General features: G+C 42.9%; 1 protein-coding gene across 1 annotated transcript in view; it reads right to left on the bottom strand.

Annotated features, from left to right (window-relative positions):
• lrp4 (low density lipoprotein receptor-related protein 4) overlaps positions 1–20,545 on the bottom strand; it is a gene marked incomplete at its 3' end in the record, with an annotated part of 180,773 nt that overhangs the window by 69,911 nt on the left and 90,317 nt on the right. The gene's annotated exons all lie outside the window — the stretch shown is intronic.

Below are 20,545 nucleotides of genomic sequence, written 5' to 3'. Positions count from 1 at the left end.
AGAAAGGCGGTGGACTGAATTAAGTGTGTGTTTGTGTGTTTGTGTGTGTGTGTGTGTGTGTGTGTGTGTGTGTGTGTGTGTGTGTGTGTGTGTGTGTGTGTGTGTGTGTGGTAGGGGCGCGTTTGGGCGTGGTGCTGATCTCAAGGGAGCCCAAAGCCCCACTGACCCACATACCCCTGCATGGATATTACATTATTCAGGGAGAAACACAAAGAGACATGAGCAGAGAGGACTCTGGCCTGCCGCTCGGCTCCGTCTGTGTCGACCCCCTAATTCCCCTTCACCTTCTCGTGAACCCTGTTGTGTCTGAATTACACAACTCTGTCAGTGGCCCCACTGCATCGGCATGCCTGACGCATTCCTGAAAAAAACAACTTCGGAATCTGGATGAAAGGCCTTACACATTACTGTCATTAATCAGCTTTTTTGGGCAGTTTTATACCTACAATGGCACCGAAATTAAGATGCTGTATTAAAAGTGTAGAAAAAGATTTGTAGATCTTATTAATTCTTATTTTATTTCCAATATTTGTTGGGACTTTTTCCCCTTTGTTCAACCAGAAATAAAGGATGACCACTGTCACATCCTTTTCACTCCATCTTTAATTACTCTATGTTGTTTTTGTATCTTTTGTCTTTCAAGGCCTGAATCACAACTATGAGCAGAAGTCCTTCGCTTGGAAAGAAATGACAGACTGGAGGGATTAGAGAGGATGTGGACTCATCTATGAAGAAGAAGGACACAGATCAAAGTAGTCGGGAATACAAAAGGAAGTATCTTCCTCTTGATTTAGGTGTCGGCCATTTACCTATTTTCTCACACATTCAGCGATTTGTAATATTAAAAGCTGCAAAAGAAGCAAGACCCATTCCCTAGTTTTCACTCAAGCCTCTCAGCAAAAAAACCCTTAAAAAAACTACTTGAAGCTACAAAAGTTGCTGCATTTCTTGAAGCCATCCTCCCAAGAGCCTGTCAAGTCATGACACTCACAACCCACCCAGAGAATTCTCCCCCTTTGTCAGCTGAAGCCGTCTGATGCTTTAGATCCATCTTTGACCTGGCATCAGCAGATTTATGGCTTCAACTTACCAACGGGGGGGGGGGGGGGGGGGGGGGCTTCTTATTATTTCAATATATAATTCAGCTTATCTGCAGAAAAAGAGACACACTGGCACATATAAAAACACACACATAAGCAGATCGGTGCTGCGCGAGCTAAACGGACCTTCACAGAGTTGTTTAGGTGCCCAAATTGGGTGCAATATAAAATGTATGCAAATATAGATCGCACTCCCACTCTTTTACTCTTACACACACACACACACACACACACACACACACACACACACACACACACACACACACACACACACACACACACACACACACACACACACACACACACACACACACACACACACACACACACACACACACACACACACACACACACACACACACACACACACACACACACACACACACACACACACACACACACACACACACACACACACACAGTAGGTGTGGCATATTCCTGGTATCAGGTGCATCAGCAAGGAGCATGCTGGGAAGGTTGATGAGGTCTCTTGGTGCTTTGATCTCCGTTATCATCCAGATTGTGCTCAACTCAGCGTTGCTCTTTTCACTATGGCGGCATTCCTCTGAGACTGACACACACACACACACACACACACCCACACACTCACTTGTTCATAATTTTCTCCCATTTACATGACAAATTTTCCCTTGAAAACGCAACAATTTTGCATTTTCATTGCAGAAAAGTTTCACGTTTCCACGGCAATCTTTTGAAAACGATGTTCGTTTAGACGGAAATGGCAGAAAACACAAAAAATTTACCATTTACTGCAAACCTTTTAAAGAAATTTGTGTTTTGGAAGCAGTTTTCAACAAGTTGTGTTTTCCGTGGCTGCAAGCCATGTTGTCGTGTAACGGGACACTCAAAACTCTATGAAACACGGAAATTTTCACTTGAAAACATTGTAAACTCCAAAACTCCATAATTCATCGGGAGCAGAGTAGACCCCTCCCATCTAATCCAGAAAAAAACTCCACCTTGTGAAAAACACTAAAAAGAGCCTCAGTGAGTTAAATCGAGCACAGCGCCAGTTATTTGCTACCTGTAATTATTTCATAATGCACCAAACTTCCACCTTCTTCATTCCTCCGGTTCCTAGAAGCCTTTCCAGCACACGGCTGACAACAATATTGATGACGGAGATCCAAAATAAAGTAAAGAGAATTGCACTTCGGCATAAAACCACATCAAAGACGGCGTTATATTTCACAAGCTACTGAGACCAGGTGCACTGCACGTTGTATTGTGGCCTATTTCCTGCTCCTGTTGTTTTCCATTAATCACATAATAATGCCGTCCGCTTCCTCTGCAGCGCCGTCACAGAATAGCAGGCTGGTGCTTTCATCTTTTCTTAAACTTGTTGATTCACCAGTCAGACTGACACTTTGAAGCGGCACAACAACAGCACATTCTCTGTCATATTTAGGAGTATATCTGAAACATCCCCCCCTGGACTGTTTTCTATTGATTAGGCTGTGCTAAAGCCCACGGTGAGACGGACAGACACACAGGACCTCGCCCTTCAGCAACGGCATCGTCCCATCCGAGTGCCTCAATTCCCACGTGCATTCGACGGTTCGTTCCCACCAGCCTGCAAGGCTCCTTTTTTATTAATTTGCTGTTTAATAAATACTGTTTTGCCAAGATTCACTTTGTTGTGATTTGTATCCAAGTTAAATATTAGCACATATTAATGTAGTATGAACAACAATGTAGACAGAGAATCGTCATACTAGTGTGACTGCATGCATCAAAAGTGTTGCGAAGGCAAAATATCAAGAAATACATCGTGTATCTTGATATAGCCTTAGAATATTGAGATATTGATCAAAGGCCATATCGCCCAGCCCTATCCTGATCTCTTTTACACACACAAACTTTGAGACAAGATTCTAATTCACTTCTATTTTAAAACCACTGAATAGTTGATGAACGGAGGGATCGGTGATGCTTTTCTGAACGGCTGAACAATACATTGCAAATTTACCGTTACGCCAAATACAGATCATAGAAGACCAACGGAGTTTTGATTTCAAGCACTTTCATGCTTTCCTGCTCTGCCAGTCGACATATTTGGCCAATCAGATGAAGCCGCACTACCCAACAGGTAAGAAAACAACAAAAAACATGGCCCGGCTACAAGTGGTGGAAATTTATATTTTAAAATGAAAAAGACATCTTAAAATACATAGACATGATAATAGACTTAAGTGTATTTATTGATTGAAACCTATAACGTTGTGTGTCACAATATATCCACATGTGCACCTGATATCGTTAGGAGCCCAAAAAACAGGTTTTTTTGAACACGGGTCCCAGAATGGGGAAATTCTAAAACCCTGGCGTGGACGGCAAAGACGATCATCTGTGGAAAAAAGATGGCATAATCACATCGTGGGTCACAGCGCCCCTAAAGGCCTGGCATATGTACTACATGCCCCGAAGCCTTGTGTTGTGATGTGTTCATAATTATGTGTGGACGGATTTTCTTTTGAGAACCCCGGAGAGAAAAAAGATCGCTTTGGCTCGTGTGACTTGGCCTGAGAGGTACAGGGGGAAGTAAAAGATTTTTTCTCAATTTGCACCTACTTTCACATATCTTATGTCTGTTTCAATATTACTAGACATTATTTAACGCAAGTGTGGTTAATGTTTTTATGAGTTGCTTAACATTTTTTTCTATTTAACTTACACTGAATTACTTCAAAATTTGTGAACAGAACAGAATAGAAATTCTGTTTCAACAAAAGACAAAGAGGTAAAACACAGATGCAATATAACCATAAGATTACATGGAATAAGTTAGAAACTATTATGGTTTACATCCGTTTTTATTTAGTTAAAATATATCAATAAAACGTTGAGTTTTACAAGTTGAACCTTTAGTGATTTTGGTCGTTCTGGAACGTCGTTGAAGGACAGTTCCCACATGATCGATTTTCTGTATTTGAGAAAAACTCACAATCTAGTTTAAAATGAATAATGTGAATAATTCAAGATTGAAAGCTAAATTTAAAGAAACGAAGGGCTTAAAAACTCCCACCTAATGAGGTAGTGTATTCCAAAAGCTGCTTTGAAAACATTAAAATTTTCCTTAATGTGGAAATTATGATGCTGTTTTCAAACGGTTTCTGGTAAACCTGAGTTCTTATATGGGAATTAGCGTGAATTCATCTCTTAATGTCAAACACCAACCCCCAAAAAAATGAATAAAATGCTTCCGGTATTCACAGCAGGAGCGGGGAGATGAACTGAGCTGCTCTGGACTGAAAGAGAAAACTATTATTAAAGCTCCTCGGGTGAAATATTTTTCTTAGATGTGCAGACACCCTCTGTCCTGCTGGGAGACTGAAGCCGCCTCTGCAACATACAGAGCGATGGGAATATTTGTGCCAAGCTTAAATAATGAGGGGAAAAAAAGTTGCAGGGACGCTGCTTCCAAAAAAGAAATGATCCCGTTTGGTGTGTTTAAATGTGATTTTGAACGCCGAGCACACCACAAACAACAGCCCATTCACCTTCATTATCCAGCACTGACGCCTAAACTCTCTGGAGCAGATATTCCAAGCTTATTGAAAATGGAGCCAAAGCAGTCTTCTGCGCGGTTAAATATTTAGAGTGCAAATAGGAAAATATAAGTCGTGGTTTTTCTTTTTTTCATCCCTGCATGCTGAAGAATTTGCTGCGATTTCTGTGAAAATCCAGCAGGGAGTCTGTTTCCAGTTTGTTTCAAAGCGTTTTTTTTAATAAACCAAACATAATGAGCTCCTTTGATTCCACATGGTTATTGACTGCGGTGAGAGCGCGCACATCCGACTTGGCCACTCATGCACGTCGTCAGAAAGATGTATGTGGTCATCTTTAAGTGGCCTTGAGCAGCTTGAGTTAATGGCCTCCCCTTTACTGTAGAGCGGCTGAATCAAGTGGCTCTAATGGGACTAATATATCTGCCTAAGCGTCGCTTATCACACCGGCTCAAAGGATGGGAGGACGGATGAGGTGGAGAGAGAGAGAGAGAGAGGGAGACACTGGAAAACAGATGTGGACTCTGGAGAGAGCGAGAGGAGCCTGCGAGTCTAACGAGAGGCAAGCGAGTTAACTTATGGAGGCTTGTAAAGGCGCGAGGATGCACACTAGCGCAGTGTCGTGCTATGTGGACCACAGAGGAAGAGCCTGAAAAAAAAAAAAGAAAAAAGCTTCCGAATGTTCCTTTGCAGCACTTTGGGCCAACATGAGAGCCACACTGCGACTTGTGCAACGCGTATGGACAGATTCAAAACCTTGAAGACTTGGTGAAAACTATTCAGCGTCACTCTACCAGAACTATTAACACGCTTGCTTGTTGAAGATTTCGTCTTGATTCTGCTGCCGTCATTTTGACTTTCTTCTCTTCCCATTCCTGGATATCCCAGGCAGCTTCATTGTGTTGTTGGATGCACCTTTTATAAACCTCCAAAGTACAGAAAAATCTGAATTTCAGCTCTTTCTTTAATTAAAAACAAGGAAGAAAAATAAAAAGCCACGTTTACACAAGAACGTTTGAAGTGAAAATGCAACGTTTTTTACATTTTAGGTTTGCATTCACACAACAACGTCCGTATGGCCACTAGGGGGTGCTGTTGGTTGTTTTTGTAATGAAACCACACATACAGCACAAAACAATTTGCTATAAACATTAACAATGGGAGCACACGGACATTCGTATTGACAGACAAGCAAGCTGGATTGTTATTACAGCGACTTTCGACTATGAAACTACCAAGTCCCAGGAGAATATGGACTGGGAGTCATGATACTCTGAAGGCCGCCATTGTTGTTTTTGGTCCATCAACTCGCATGCACAGTAGCAGTGTTTCAGAAAAGTGGCATTTTCTGCCGTCTACACCGGTGTGTAAACAACAACCTAACACACAACGAAAGTGTTCCCCTTTCACTTGAAAACATCGTTGTGTAAACATCAACTAAACCAGACTATATTTGTTTTCCATTTTAAATGAAACTTCTCAGTGAGGATTGAAGAGTAGTATTGAAAGGTACTGAAAAGACGGTTTGTGTTCACCACTCCCAGAGAACCTCGGAGCTCTCACAATCTCACGTGATAAACATCGACGAGCAAGACGAGTGGGAGCGTTAGTCTAATGCTCTCCAACCCAAAATGTTCGAAAAATCACACGCGGCCAACAAAAAGAATTTGAAACGACTGTGACGTGGGCTCTTCTTATGGTCCGAGGAAGTGAAGTTGCAGCTGAATTTAGTAGCAGCTGTAATGGTTCAATGAACCATTAGGCACCATTAAGTATGTTTTAGGAAAAAACGTGCATGTGATCCCTTTAGATTGGGATTATTTTGAGCTAAAACGCATGAGAACCTACTATAACAAGGTGAAAATTACTTTAAGCTTTACAAAGCTCCATTATTCCTCAGAATTTAAAAGCGTCTCCCATTCATTGCCCAAAACTGAACATAATCCCCTCTGTCTGTCCAGTCTCTCTCCTCCACTGCCTCTTTATTTTCCTCTTGTAGCCGATCCCGACAGAGGTGGCTTATCTGATTCTAGGCAGCTCTGGTCAGTAGCCAGCGCATATTTGGGTCCGTCAGAGCAGCACGGTGCTGCCAGCACAGTTTTTGTTGGCAGCATGTCCGCTGGCGGCTTGTGTGATGGACTTTCTTCATCCCCCTCCACCTTCAGCAATAAACAGACCTCCTGCCTTGATTCAACGCCGCCGTGCATTTATGAAAACTTCCAGCAGATCTGTGTTTACTAGCTCTCTGAGGCAAACACCAATCACCTCTAAGCCGTATATGTGACAGCTGGACGAAAGAAATGAAGGAAATCTCCAAAACCAGTGACCCAGGACCGTTAAATACCCGTGTATTTACATTTTTCTAATGAGTCTCAGAACTACAGATGGTGGAAAAGAAACAATTATAGCGCTGCACTAAAAATAGGAGCACCCCGAACTTTAAATGCTCACTTTTAACAGTCCTCAAGGAGCAACAACAACAAAAAACCCAGGCTGTTTTCATCTAGAGGGGCCAGATCAAAACACTAGGATCATAAAGCTTTCATTTTGGAGATTATTAATCGAAACGCGTTTAACTCAATGTAGCAAATCTGCTATTATTAGGCAAAGTAAAGTCAATTTTATTTGCTGGAGCATATCCCAGCCAACAGCGATGGAAAGGTAGAGAACAGCCTAAATAGGCCGTCCTCCCAAAATATAGCAAACACACATCCACCGAGGCTACGTTCACACTCCAGGTCTTGATGCTCAATTCCGATTTTTTGCTGGGATCCGATTTGTTTGCGTGATCATTCACATTACATTTTGAAAGCGACCTCTATCAGACTGCTGTGATCGGACCCGGTGGTTACGGGCCCATTTTCAAGTGGTTGTTAAATACGTGCCGACAGAATCTAGACAACATGACGAGAAAAACAAGAATGAGGAAATAAGAGCACAGCTTTTAACATTTTGGTTTATCCGTGAACGAGGCCTTTGGCTCCGTTCACACCTTCAAAGTGAAAACGCATCGTTTTGGGGTTTTCGTTCCAGAAAAGTGTCGTGTTTACACTGCAGCATTTTGAAAACAACATCCATTTACACAGATATGCTGAAAACGTACTTAGTATGCCACGCCACAAGCTGGCGCTGTTTGTTTTTGCAATGAAACCACACACACACACACACACACACACACACACACACACACACACACACACACACACACACACACACACACACACACACACACACACACACACACACACACACACACACACACACACACACACACACACACACACACACACACACACACACACACACACACACACACACACGAGAACAATACGCTATAGACAATAACATTAGCAAGTACACAGACATTCGTATGGACAGACAATGAAGTTGGACTGCTTTTACGGGTGACTAGCAACTGGAAAAACTACCGAGTCACAGGAGAATACGGACCGGGAGTCATGACACTCTGCAGGCTGAAATCGTTGATATCGTCCATCTCCCTGCGCATGTGCAGAAGAAGTATTTATAGCAGCCGTGGTGCGCGGAACACAGCGTTTTCAAAATGTTGAGTTTTTTGTCGCGTAAACGGACCCCAAAAACACAACAAATAATTTCTGTTTTTACTTTGCTGTGTAAACAGGGCCTTGGACTCAACAATTAAAAGACGCATTGAGACTTTGTGTCACAACCTGACATCCACACGAAATCTACTCTGGGATTACATACAAACTCAACACAGAAAAGCTGCAGACCCAGAGTTGAACAGGAGATATTAGCGATGCAAAGAGACCACTCTACATCTGTTCAGTGGCATCCATGTCTTATACTTGCTTTAGCCGAATTAGGGTCACTGGAGGGTAGAGGTGTTTGGTTGGTAAGAGAAAGCCAGAGTACATGAAGGTCTCGAACCTGGAGTCGAGCCAGGCTCTTCAAGCTGTCTCGAGCAGGGATGTCAAACTCATTTTCACCGAGGGTCACATCAGCATAATGGCGGCCCTCAAATAGCCAAATGTAACTGCAGGACAGTATAAATGTAACTAAATGTAAACAAATATATGTAAGATAAATGTAACTACTCCTCAATTTTAAATAACTCTGACTTTATTACTTATTCATATTACAATATAACATATGCATTTGCATCGATATAAAAAATATAGTTGCTAGTTGCTCTGTAAAGTCTAACTTTGGCAGACTTACCTCCTTGCTTGGTGTCAAAATGTGGACTTATATTGTTCTCTGACAACCGAGTCGCCTCATAACACAAAAGACAAACCGTTTTTTCTCCTGGAAGCACAAACATGTATTCGTCTCCCCATCGTTCGTGAAAAAACCTTTCATCTGCATCAAGTTTTCTCTTGATGGACATTTTGGGATATTCGTATTTCTCTATTCTACTTGTTGAAAATGGCATTGATGTTTATACACTGCAATCTTCACGAGTAATATATTTATTTACTCATTCATTTGATCGGGACAACACACATTAATGAACAATCATTTCTCACGGGGGGGGGTTATCCCCCGTCGGGGGGAACACGGGTCGGCGCGGGGAACATCTTAATCTGGATATGCACAAGTGCAGAACTACTTCCGTGTCAACAATTGTACATGTAATTACTGGATTGTTTCCAATAGATGAGCAACCCCAAAGCATGCATTGCGCATCGATTGGAGGCATTACGGTATTTATTTTAAGACAATCAGACCTTTAAGCTCTGGCGGGCCACAAAAAATAACGTGGCGGGCAACATTTGGCCTTGAGTTTTACACATGTGGTCTAGAGGTAAGACTGACACTACACCACCAGAGTGAGTTTTACGTTTATTGTTTGACTATCTACGTGCGTAAAAGCATCAACGGTCACATTTTATTGACATATGTAAGTATTAAGTTACATAAGGAATCTTGAGTGAAGCAAAAAGAGAATAGTAGTTTTACCGAATGAACTTGCCCGAGTGTGTGTCAGAACTTCATTGGCACCATTGTCTCAAGACATTCTACTGCCCATCATGACAGATCAATGCTGAAACGTTCGCCTGTTGCCATGACAAATCTCTGCCGAGCATTTGACACCAGTGAGTAACGCTCAAGTACTGTCAACCACGCAACCCACACAGACTGCATTAGACTGTTTTCCGTCATTCAGCTTCTGAAGGAAAAAACTAATTGCTGGATGGACATTGCTGCCGTCTGTTACTAGCTGAACAAAGTTGTAATTTATCTAATGTTAGCTTTCATGACATTTATACCTCAAGTTTGCGGTAGGTCATTTCTCTCTTTCCATATTATTCTTCTGGTACGAGACCAAATAATGGAAATAGGAGGAAGCAAAGATCAAAACGATTCAAGATTCAAAGTGTTTATTGTCATGTGTACAGTAAAGAAACGCGTTTCCCTGTACAATGAAATTCTTACTTTGCTGCCCACACTGAATGCAACAAAAAACTATAAAAGCTATAATAAACTAAAAAAGAAATATAAACCTATACATTATAACTGTGCAAAATACAAGTGATATATACAAGTAAATATGCAATATACAGGTTAAGGTGGAAGTAAAAAATGCTACAGTCTGTATATAAACATGCGAGGCAGTCAGCAGTAGATGGGACAGAAGTGAACTGTGCACGGGCGCATCTTAAGTGCATATACAGTACAGAAGTTGTGCAAATTCAGTGTAAATGAGAGGTATGGGGGGAGCATGAATAGTTCAGTGGACTCCTGTCAGCTGTTTAGAGTCTGATAGCAGAGGGAGAGAAAGACTTCTGGAGTCTGGTGTTCTTACATTTCACACTTCTGTACCTCCGGCCTGAGGGTAGAAGTGTGAACAGTCCGTGTTGGGGGTGAGTGGGGTCCTTGATGGTGGCAGCAGCTCTCTTGTGGACTCTGCGCTTGTAGAAGCTCTGCAGAAAGGGCAGTGGAGTCCTGGTGATCTTTGCAGTGGTCTTCTCCACTCTCTGCAGGCGTTTGCGGTCCATGACAGTGGTGCTGCCGTACCACATGGTGATGCAGCTGGTCAGGAAGGGCTCAACGACGCAGCTGTAGAAGATGCTGAGGATCTTTGGGGACATGCCAAATTTCCTCAGCCTCCTCAGGAAGTACAGCCACTGTTGAGCTTTCTTCACCAGCCGTGTGGTGTTGAGGGTCCAGGTGAAGTCCTCACTGATGTGGACCCCAAGATATTTGAAGCTGCTCACCCTTTCCACTTCCCGGATAGACAGTGGCTGATGACGGCCCCTCTCCTTCCTCGTGTCCACTTTCAGTTCCTTCGTCTTGTCCGTGTTGAGGGTGATGTTGCTGTCATCACACCATGTCACCAGACTGGACACCTTTCCCCTGTAGGCCGCTTCGTCTCCGCCAGTGATACGTCCGATCACTGCAGTGCCATCCTCAAAGTTCAGGATGGTGTTGTCCTTATGGGAGGCGACACAGTCGTGGGTGAACAGGGTGTAGAGCAGAGGTCTCCAACCTCGGTCCTCGAGAGCCCCTGTACTGCATGTTTTAGCTCTCTCCCAGTTGCAACAGATCTCATTGCAATGAGGGGCTCATTATTGGGCTTTTTCCCAACCTTGGCAATAACATCATCATTAGAGTCAGGTACACTGAAGCAGGGAGAGAACTAAAACATGCAGGGCAGGGGCTCTCGAGGACAGAGGTTGGAGACCTCTGGTGTAGAGGATGGGGCTGAGGACACAACCCTGAGGAGTGCCAATGTTCGTGATAATGCTGGCTGAAGTCCTGTGCCCAATCCTGACAGACTGGGGCCTGCCAGTCAAAAAGTCCAGGAGCCAATCACAAACGGTGGGGTGAAATCCAAGGGAGAGCAGTTTGTGGGTGAGCTTGTGGGGGATGGCTGTATTGAAAGTAGAGCTGTAGTCAATAAAGAGCCTCCTGATGTGGGAGTCTTTATTATCCAGATGGGACAGGGAAAAGTGAAGGTCAGCAGCAATGGCCAGCAATGTGGGTTCCTCCACTCTGTGCTGGGGGTGGCGGTCTCAAAACGTGCGTAGAAGGTGTTGAGGTCGTCTGACAAGCTGTTTGAGGCGCTGATGGTTCTGGAGCTGGTCCTGTATTCAGTGATGTGCTGCAAGCCTTTCCACATCTGCCCGGAGTCAGCAGTAGAGTAGAAGTCATCCAGCTTCTCTCTGTACTGCTTCTTGGGCGCTGTGATGGCCTTCCTCAGTTGCTACTTTGCAGATTTGTACTCACTCTCATTGCCAGATGGAAATGCAGTGGCGCGAGCACGCAGTATCTGTCGTACCTGACTGTTTATCTAGTCAGGTATGACTTGGGAGACTTCTTGACTTGTATGTTGGGTACAATGTTGTTAACACGGATGCTAATGTACCCAGTCACATACTCAGCATAGTCCTGTATGCTGACAGAAGAGTCCTCCAGTGTGGCTGCAGCTCTAAACACATTCCAGTCTGTCCTAACAAAACAGTCCTGCAGTATGCCCTCAGTCTCTGGGGTCCAGAGCTTAACCTGTTTGGTGACAGGGAGTGAATGCTTCAGTCTTTGTCTGGAGGCCGGATACAGAAACAAAGAGATATGGTCCGGGGTCCAAAATAGGGGCGGGGTGCAGCCCTGTATGCCCAATGCATGTTAGTGTAGACATGATCCAGGGTGTTTATCTCACGGGTGGGAATGTCCACATGCTGGTAATATTTGGGAAATACAGATCGTAAGTTGCAATGGTTGAAGTCGCCGGCGGCAATAAAAACAGCATCAGGATGAGCAGTCTCGAGTGCGCTGATGACGTCACGAAGCTTGCCGAGCGCCGCCGTGGAGTTTGCTTGCGGAGGAATGTAAACAGCGGCCAAAAACACAGATGTAAATTCCCTTGGTAAGTAGTAGGGACGACATCTCGGCAGTAAAAACTCCACGTCTGGCGAGCAGTGCTTGTGCACAGGTCGTATATCTCCACACCACGTGTTCTTGATAAACACACACACAACGCTTCCTTTCCTCTTCACGGAGGCTGCTGCCCTGTCTCCCCGGTGCGCGGAGTGAGTCTCTAGCTGTACGGCCGACTCCAGGACGTGTGAGAGCCAGGTTTCGGTGACAATGAGGGCACAGCATTCTCTCATTTCCCGCTGTCTTGTCATCCTAGCTCTTAGCTTGTTCAGTTTGTTCTCCAGAGACCGCAAGTTAGCAATCAGGAGGATGAGTAGCGGTGGTCGGTTAGCACAGGCTTTTAGCCTAGCATGGAGCCCTCCCCTCTTGCCTCTCTTACGTCGCCGTCTCCGAAGTACTCTCAGCTGGTTCACTCGAGGTTGGTGCGTCTGGATCTTCCTGGTGGTAATAGCGGTGGCCCTCAATCAATGGGTTGCAGCTCCGGAGGTAAAAATCCACTAAACTCAAAACTTTTTTGCAGTGTCCAGTAGAGTCTGCCTGTTGTATGTTAGCAGCGCATGGCAGCTGTGCACTGTGGTGAACACAGAAAACACACAATAAAGAAGAAAAAGCCGGCATTCGAGAGCGAAGCGAGCAAACACGTCGACCACGGTGGGCGCCATCTTTTAAATTCATTAAAAAGACAGTCAAATATATAGTGTATCTATTATCTGCAGAAAAGAGGAAAAAGAATCATTAAAACCATGAAGTTGAGCTACGTTGATGTGATTTCATCAACATTTGAGTGTGTTTAGTGGGTGAAATTTGGGCTCAAAGCCACGTCGAGGAGGCGGGATTCGGCGTTCGGAGCTTTAACAGCAAATAAAAACAAAACTGCCCGACTGATAAAAAACTGATCTAATTTATTGAGCAGGAGAGTCTCCTCTGCCATTTAATAGTGTTTTGAAGCCGATACGATTGTTGCACTCAGAGGAGATAGCGTTTGCAAATCTTATTTTGAAAGGCAAATTGCGGACTTCCTGTTTGATTTAGGTCCAGGGTATCGGAGCGCGATTTGTAGGTCTCGATGAGACGGACATTTGAGCTTCGGTTTAATCTCTCTACGTCATTCCTACGGGCCGTGGTCGCCATTTTAGTGTTTTTAGGTGGCCGCTGTAGTGTTTGCAGGTGTAGATTATCTTATATTTTTATCCAGTGTTGATGAGCGTGCCAAATCTGGTGAGCATGTGAGCATGTTTAGGGGATCAAATGTATTCTCCCTCAGACGTTGAGGGCCTTTTTGGGTGAAAGTCTTACTTTGAAAGGCAAATTGAAGACTTCCTGTTGAATTTAGGTCATGGGTATTGGCGCGTGATTTTTAAGTCTTGATCAGACGAACAATTGAGTTTTGGGTTGATCTCTGGGACATTTCGTACGGGCCGTGGTGGTCGTTTTCATGTTTCTAGGTGGCGCTAGAGAGACATGTTAGCACTCTGGGGGTTAATTTTGACATTTCCTTAATTTCTTTACCAGTCTTGATGGGTGTGCCAAATTTGATCAACATTTGAGCGTGTTTAGTGCGTCAAATTTGGGCTCAAAGCCGCCCCAGGAGTGCAAAAAACGAAGAAGAAAAAAGATGACTTGGCCATTTTTGCAGGCTTCCAACACATGGAGCTTTTCAGGACATAATATACATTTTCTGCCTAATATCTCCAACCCACTAAGAAGTGCCATTATGAAGACATAATATGGCAGACGTGGGTTTGAATCAGAGCTTCTGACTTGGGATCAGAAGCTCACAGGTTTGAATCCTGCCGACAGGTGAGAACTGTGGGTCCTCAAGCAAGCACCTTGTTCGCCCAGCTTCTGTGTGAACCACACCACCTTAACTGTGAATAGGATGAGTAAAATACAGAATGGTAATTTTCCCTTAATCAGTGTTGTTCACTCCACCTCTCAGTGGTCAAAATGTAACAGCTGACTAATGTATTTCTATATCATGTGCGCACAAGTGATAAATGAATGGTAGGAACAAAGATCAAAATCGGTATAAAAATTGGCACTCTCTGATGGCTGAGGGCCGTTCAAAACAGGTCATGTGTAATCTGCCCAAGGCTTGTCAACGCGTCTCTCCGTGGATCACAGCCGCAGTCCTCAGGCGGGTTGCTGGCAGGACAAAAGACAGACTCGGTGTGCCAGTGCAGCTTTGTTTGTATACAATGGGGTAATCTCAGGGAGGCTCAGACAGGTAATAAACATGCACTCTGGCACACAGAACAGATTCCAATAAAGCAAACACAGCTGTGGTTGCCTTTCTGGTTATGCGACTTAAAATGAATGCACGCAGCCGCTTAAGATATCAACAAAGTAAACAGCAAACCTGTGTTGTAACATTCTACATTTACTTGACACGAGAAAAAGAAAAAAAAAAAAGAAAAAAAAATATTTTTTCCATTACCTCTCAGTTCAGGTCAGAGAAACCTCCAACAATGCCCAGTAGAAGAAAATCCTACACTTGAAAATAGGTCGTATTCCTGAGAAAGTACTCAACTACATTGGCATAAAAAATGTCAGGAAGGAAATTATGTCAGCAAATGTGCCTTAAAAATCTATTTGAAATGTATTAACAGAAATACTTTCATTTTCAGATTAAACTGCATTTTTTTGCCTCATAAATAGAATAATAATCAATCATCCAAACTGCATTTTAATTTTCTTCTTCAAGACTGCTTATTCTGTGACTTAATTAAAATGAAAAAGTAAATGACGTTTAAGTTTTAATTTTCAAAAGATAGAAATAGTGACCAAAATTTAGTTTTAAATGTCAAATTTGGAAATTAAAATGCATTAGCAGAAATGCTTTTTTATTTCAAGGTCCTGGCTGAATAGTTTGACTCATAAAGTTATTAATGCATCATCCAAACTGCATTTCCATTTCCTTATTCAGGTTGCACATTTTGTATCAGAACTCAAAAGAAAACCTAAACAGGCGATTTCTTTCTCGCTTTCATGTCCGCTGCGCGAAAAAGGAATCAAAATTCAATTTGACTTTGCATTTCCAAACGGCGCAGGAGAGTGACGTCAGTCGCCGTCTCCTTCCTCTGACTGCCTCGCATCTGAAAGGTGGAACCAGGAAATGAAGAAAACAGCGTGGCAGAGGCGAATTGTCAGATTGTCATAGCGAGGGAACGAACGCTGCTTGTTCAGTGATCTGCTCACGTACTGTGAGGTTTGGCAGTCACTGAATGCGCGGTGGTCGCTAAACGTACCGCGGCCGTTGAAGGTACGGTGGTCGCTGAACGTACCGCGGCCGTTGAAGGTACGGTGGTCGCTGAACGTACCGCGGCCGTTGAAGGCACGGTGGTCGTTGAACGTACCGCGGCCGTTGAAGGTACGGTGGTCGTTGAACGTACCGCGGCCGTTGAAGGCACGGTGGTCGTTGAACGTACCGCGGCCGTTGAAGGTACGGTGGTCGCTGAACGTACCGCGGCCGTTGAAGGTACGGTGGTACCCGGCCACAGAACGCACTGCGGCGGCTGAACATACTGTGGTACACAGTCGGGGCTCTTCCCGACGAGCATTGAACGAGTCAGTGAACACGTCTTTTTATTAAACTGATTCTCGTCATTCAGTAACTCTAAAGAGCTGCTTTGTACCACATGTCTCTTCTCTTGCTCAAGCTCAAATTTGCACAGCGCCCCCTGGCGTATTAGATGTGCAGCACAATCAGAAGCAGTAGAGCCTCTGACGTCACTCTGAAACACCAAGTCGAATTGAATTTTTTTTATTGTTTTTTTGCGCGGCCGACATGAAAACGAAAAAGCAGATCCCTCTTTAGGTTTTCTTTTGAGTTCTGCCATAAAATGTGCAGCCTGATTAATACAAGGCAAAGCACTGCATTCCGTAATCATTAGCGCTGCGTCGACACTGCCTCCTTGTTCTTGCAAAGAGATCAATGTGTGGGCAGACATGAAGGTGCCAAAACCCCCTCAAAAAAAAGAATGAACGAAAGAGGCTCAGCTTTTCCTCTCAAATCCGACATCACCTGTCAAAGCACTGCGTAGACCAAGAGATCAACTGGAAGGGTCAAAGTGTTAATAACCAGGCTCATGTAAATCCACATAAACACGCCATGGTAACCGCCAACAGTCGGCGCACTGTAAAGTTGAAGCAGGCAAATGGATTACTGAGCTCTGCTTGTTTAAAGAGGTGCTGGAGACAAAACAAAGAAAAAGTAGATAATCTATATAAATAACATCAAGAACCAAAGAGAAGTATACAGATCCAAGAATATGTAGCCATGAAGACTTGAGGAAACATTAAAGGTGTAATGAAGGCAGTGGGAAAGTGACATATTGTTTAGATCAGCGGCCACATGCAGAGCGATTTCAGTTTCATAAAGAAAATTAATAAATAAAGTAAATAAACAGACGATTTAGGTTTTTAGGAGGAATAATTTTATCATCTTTGTTTTACCATATTGTTTTTATGTTTGTAACCTTGCATGGTTTTATGTTGAACAACAGATGGAAATTAGCCCTGTGCTAAATCCGGCATATTTACAGTATGAATGAATGAATCAATCTTTATTCCGAACATACAAATGCAAAACAAAAGAACATTTAAATGACTAAAGCAAAAACAAAGAAAGAATACAATCCACCTGATGTACAAATGTATGCACTAAGAGGAGTAGGAAGAAATAAACACTTGTGAAGACATGGCTTGTTCATTATTGTGCGCTGTCCCGTCCAAATGAACAAATAAATAAATCTTCACCTTAAAAATTTTAAACATTTTTCTTTGTTGTGGTACAAAGTGGGTGTGATGAAAATGCCTGTATTTTCATAAAAAAGATACAATTACTAAAGAAAATGACTACAATCTCAACATATTCAATTCTCATGAAACATTCTGGTGCAAAAAGTAGTGAAAGGTCAAAAACTAAATGTTTCTACAAACAGTCTGACAACATGGCTCTGAGGCTTTCATTGCCAACATCACTGAGATCACAGCTCAGGTCTTCTTGGTGTGTTGCGTCTGCTACTCTTAACAAAATTTGTTAATCAATCAATATTTTCTTTAAAATGTTTTCCATTGGCTTGATGTCTTGGCCGACCGAATTGGAGTCTTTTGCGGGTCGGTTGTGGCCCTTTAATCGAGGTTCTTGCGACACCAGAAGGGTTTCAGTTTGTTCTTAAATCATCCTCAATGTTCAAATACCCCACATGTTAAGTTTCGGGGGAAAAACTGGTACTGAAACCATATAATAATCAAATCTAAGTCTGCTAACAATAAATTAAATTGCATCTTCCTCTACAAACACTTTAAATAACACATATCCACACTTGTTTGTCACACCCTGTAGCGCGACCGTTATTATGGAGTCGGGGTTGTAAAACTATTGTTCATTTCCAATTGAATTGCAGATTTGCTTCGATTATTATTTACTTGCTTGAACAAAAATTCTACAATAGATTCCATTTAGCAAATATTTATAACGTTTCTGTGAAATTACTTAATTTCTATTTTCGGCCATGGATATTCATATGAGTGATACTCGTAAAGCTTCCCACGACTCAGGATCCAGACGAGGCTGTTGGACGTTTACAAGGAGGGTAAAATCCACACCACGGACCAACGCCTTGTCTAACGGCCGCCACTTTCTTCTGCCCTCAGATCGGCCTCTAATCATGTCCTCTCACCTCCGTGAACCAGAGCGTGTGTGCTCGACTCCTTCACAGAGCAAGGGAGCAAATATTTAGGAGGCAGGAGGAGAGGAGGACAGAGTGAACAGGGAGAAACGAAGAGAAACGGGCAAACTCACTGGAGAGAGAAATTCAACCACATAGTGAGAAGTAAAAGAGAAGCGAGTTGAGGTGTGCGGGTTCTGGTGGTCGGAGGGCAGAAGAGAAGAGGGATGCAAGGACAGAAGGAGGAAAAGATGAAGGGACACAGGAAAAGAAACCGAGGTATAGAGAAGGAGGGAATGGGGTCCTAATCTTCTCTCCGCCTGCCTTGGGATCAGCTGAGCTCCTGCAGTCACAGCCGCGCTCCGATTGGCCGAGACCGCAGAGCGCGGTGGATTAAAGGACAGAGGGGGTATTTCTTATTTTTCGGTGGTTTATGAAAAGTGTGCGAGAGACTGCAGCAGTGTCCTTGTGAAAAGCGGTTTTACCTTTGAACACTTCGTTTTGTTCAGGAGGACTCAGTTTCCAATTTGATCTCAGGTCAAAGGTCAGGACAAGACTTTGAAACGCCGACGCAAAGACAAGCGCCGCAAGATTAGAGTCCTCGTTGAATTGACTTTACCCAAAAGTTCCACAGAGAAAGAAAGGTCAGATTTGGGCAATTACATTTATTTTTGTCTCAAGTCTGGTAGAAAATGACCTTGTGTCCAAAATATGACTAAGATTTTGATTCAAGATTCACCTGGAAAAGACGAAAAGTGATTTACTTGCAAAATATTTTCTGTTTTAATTTATTAGTTGCCGAGTGTCGAGTAAAATGTGTGTTAAAGTAACCATAACCGACCAAGCAGTGGGTGCAGTGGTTTGTTCTTTCTCTTTTCAGTGCATAATTCCTGGTTTGAATCAGGAAGGCTCTTGCTGTGTAGAGTTTGCGTGTTCAGTCTCTGCATACATGAGTTAAAGTCACTGGATGTTGGAGAAAAAAAAAATTTCTTATGTTTGTGGAAACATTTCACGAGCTGCTGTCTCACTCCGTCCTGTGACTCATAAACCTTTGGGGGACTATTTACACGACGACGGAGCTCGAAGTCACTGAAAATGCAGCTTTTCAAAAAGGCTTTGACTTGGTCTCCATGCCAACAGGGCAGAATGCAACTTTTCTGAAACGCTGCTTTTGTACATGTGCACCACAGCAGTAGTAAGTAGTCGTTCTGCATGAGCAGATGGACAATAACAAAAGTTTTCAGCATCTCTGCCGTTGCCGTGTAAAGTGACAACATTTTCTAGAATCTTTCTAGAAACGCAAAAAACGATGGGTTTTCATTTGAAACATGTAAACAGAGCTTAACCTAAACTTTTAGCTTCAGCATTAGTCAAATCTGTTTTTTTCAGTTATAAATTCACTTTGCTTCATTAATCACAACTAACTTTATATATATATATATATATATTTAAATTTTTTGATCGGGACAACGCACATTAATGAACAATCATATACAAATTGTACACAAATCGTAAATGTGCCAGATTATAGCAAAACTGCTAATTTACAGCCATAGTCCAAAGGCAGGTCACACAAGCAATACAATGTATAAAGGAATATATAGCACGATATAAAAACAATACAAATTGTACAAATTATATTTCCGTAAAATGAGTGAAGGACTGATTTACTTTGAGAATGTTAGATTTTTTTTTTGATTTTTTTTAAAGAGAAGCAAGTTGGGCATTCTTTCATATCTGTGGGCAGGCTGTTCCAAAACTGACCTCCTCGTATGGACAACAGTTTGTCCAAATGTTGGACATAGTTTGTCCAAACTCATTACTTTCTGATAGTAACCGAATACATGTCAAACTTTAGGTAGCTTCATCTTGTTTCCAAAAAACTTCAGGTTAGCAATAGTTTCCTTGAGTTATCAGTAGCTTACCTGCCTGCATGTTAGTGGCATATCTCCGCTGTGTTGTTGCTCATTCTCCTCATTATTAGCTTATAAATCGATTTCTTTCAAAAGCACCAACATTCAGATGTTGGAGCATCTTCCTCCAGCTGTTAGTTAAACATAATAGGTGAATCGGTCAAACCGACACACAGTGGACAGACAGTGGACAGAGCCCAGGCAGTAAATGCATCACAACAATAAAGAACGATTAACTTCCTTCAATGGGTGTTTCATTAGTTTCAATTGTAAGAAATTGGCTGTTCCAGGACAACAAAACTCAAAACAGGAGAAAAAAAAACCCATTCATCTCACTGCTTCGATATTCAGCCGAGCGGCTTTGCACAGGATTTCAGATTGTTTTTATCGGAACATCAACGCTGACAGTTGACGAGCGTAAGAACATTTCCAGTTACCAGGTTGTGAATTCGGAGTCACTGAGGCGTTCAAAC

Source organism: Lipophrys pholis (genome assembly GCF_963383615.2).
Source record: "Lipophrys pholis genome assembly, chromosome: 2".
Lineage (NCBI taxonomy): Eukaryota > Metazoa > Chordata > Actinopteri > Blenniiformes > Blenniidae > Lipophrys > Lipophrys pholis.
Note: the sequence above shows the minus strand (reverse complement) of the source record. Positions and strands in the feature narration are given on the sequence as shown.